This window comes from Mytilus edulis, chromosome 6 (genome assembly GCF_963676685.1).
Source record: "Mytilus edulis chromosome 6, xbMytEdul2.2, whole genome shotgun sequence".
Classification (NCBI taxonomy): Eukaryota; Metazoa; Mollusca; class Bivalvia; order Mytilida; family Mytilidae; genus Mytilus; species Mytilus edulis.
In genome coordinates, this window is record NC_092349.1 from 66,726,761 (window position 1) to 66,729,316 (window position 2,556).

Consider the following 2,556-nt stretch of genomic DNA (forward strand, 5'->3'; position numbering starts at 1 on the left):
TAACCTCTTGTGAAATACACAAGCCCAAGTCATTCGCTCTGTCCCCTGAAAAGTATTGAACTTTGAAGAAAGCTTGATCTCTAAGGAATATGAATCTTTCAGAGGATTTCAAAACAGGATCCAACAACAAATCATCAATATGAACACTAATTGATCGGAGTTAAAAACAGAGGTTTTGCCTGTTTTTGTACAACATGGGATTTTGACTGCTCAAACTGAATAGCATGCAAATATTTGTCTACCTCTGGACTACACACAGGATTACCAATTTATAATAATCTTCGATAAGCATTTAAAGAGGGCTAAATTAGAACAGACGGACAAGCAAACTTATCCAAAGAAAAAAGGTAAAAAGAAACATTCATACCTTTCGCCGCTGGTGTATCTGTACTGGGATTACTAGTACTTAACCTCTGACCTCTAGCACCAACAGAATTGGCTAACAATATGCTTTCATGCACTAGAAGTCTCACATTCTCTATATTGTCATCCTTCCCACACAGAACAATTAATACATCTTTAACGGATTCACCTGGAATTAAATAAGGCATTAATCAATCAAACGGAACAGATGCAATTTCATGTATAATGTGTAAAAAATCACGAACCGTGAAGAGCGAAAATCTCGGAGGTAACTTGCCAAGTTACCGTCAATAAAATCATAACTTCTGATGACACTAAACAACAAGAATTAACATAAAAACCAAAGGCTAAATTTATCGCACCAGATGCAGATCTACATTTCTAACAAAAAGGTTTGTTCAAAAGAGCATTATCAGTCAAATGAAGCTAATTAAATTATCAAAAACAAAAAATTAAAGCCATATTTACTTTGAATACAAGGTTCTCTGAAAGTCGTAAGAAAACGTTATAATAAATTATAAATTACCTGTTAGCTTCTCAAACTGAGCAATTAATTCGACTTTTGTTAAACTCTCTAAAGGTTCATCTTTTTTCAGTCTTTACAGCTCTAAAACCGCTTCTGCATCTGCGTTTTTTACCCTCAAAATGATCGGGATTAAACTTTTACCCGCCAGGGAGCAATTTGGCTTCAATACCTGAGCCATAGCTGAAATTAATAAAAATAAATTTAGTAACCTCATTACAAATCCGCCATTAAAAATCGTGCAATGCGGACTGTCTTCGTCATAAATTGAAGATACAAATATCTTTTTCTAAATTAACGTATGAACATTCAAAAAAAAAATGTGCTCTTAAACTCCTAGAATGAACTAAACCAAAAATATTCTCCTGTTCAAAGTTATTATTTCCAATACCTCGGCAATAACGCAAAATTCGGAGCTTTCTTCTCCCTAGATATATTTAACAAAAATCTCTGACAATATCTTCATTGAACGCTGCAACCTATGCAAACGCCACTTAAAGCTTTAAATCAAACAACACTTCCCGACATACAGGACAGTTCTCAATACGCGTTGCAACCAATGCAGACGCAAACTCCATTTTAGTACATTAATTATAAAAACAGCATTAAACCACAACTACTAGCTGTTATCAACAAAATACATTGAAAGCATTAACTACATTTAACTAGATTTAAAAAACTTACTTCCACAGTAAGAAACTTCTTTACTTTAGACACTACAACCACGCTCTACTCAAGAGCTGTTAAAGTCCGTGCTGTCACGCTTGATAGCAGCGGCCAAACTGAATGTATTGGTCAAATCTCGCGGGACTCACTTATGATAACTATATAAATCATAATGGGAGGGAAAGTCGGACGTACGGACATACAGACGTACAGACGGACAGAGGGAATGACGGACAGACGGACGTCGGAAAATCAATATGCCCCCAAACTTACAGTTGTGGGGGCATAAAAAACGACGATAACCTTGGATAAAATGTCGTAACATAAAATACCGTACACAGGTAAATATAAAATGTTGTTGTAAGTAGAATATGGAATACGGAATTGTTTTAGATTAAGTAAGTCTATAAGATGTGTGTATGATAAAGGCCTCGTATGCATACTCCAATGTTGTGTTTTTGCAATTTGAAATTAAATAATTGGAATTCAGAATAAGGAGTACATATCTTAAACATTTCACGTCAAATAAACATCTATTACATTACATCAGTACATTTTTTTCAATTCATCTAAAGTGAATAGTAATCGGTGTTGATGACATAATAGTAGATGGTACTATTCTATGAACTTAAAGTAAAGTTTACCAGTTCCTGGTAAAGCAAAATAGTAAGGGGAAGTTATGAAACGATTATTTTATAAAATTACAAAGGATTTTCACTCAAATGGTGACAAGATATCATATTGTTGCACTTTTGATGAAATTCAATAGACAAACATTTGATCGCCAAACCTATTGCTTTTAAGTGCTTATCATAATAAGTTCTATATCTATAAGACGCTTAAAAAAGTTGATATTGTTATTGAAATAGTAGTTACATAAACTACACATGTTTCTGTGTTCAATGTACCAGGATATGTATAAACAATTTGACATGATTATATGAAGTGGTTATATTTAAAAATCTTAATCATTTATTATTTCTGCATTGAAATATTTGAATCTT

At 33.3% G+C, this 2,556-nt stretch overlaps 1 long non-coding RNA gene across 1 annotated transcript; it reads right to left on the bottom strand.

Moving 5' to 3' along the window:
- Positions 1-305: 305 nt before the first annotated feature.
- LOC139526788 (uncharacterized) lies at positions 306-1,703 on the bottom strand. Its single transcript, XR_011665175.1, has 3 exons — positions 1,571-1,703; positions 890-1,069; positions 306-532 (listed from the first exon to the last, which is right to left on the bottom strand). It is a non-coding gene; the product is annotated as an uncharacterized lncRNA (long non-coding RNA).
- Positions 1,704-2,556: the final 853 nt, after the last annotated feature.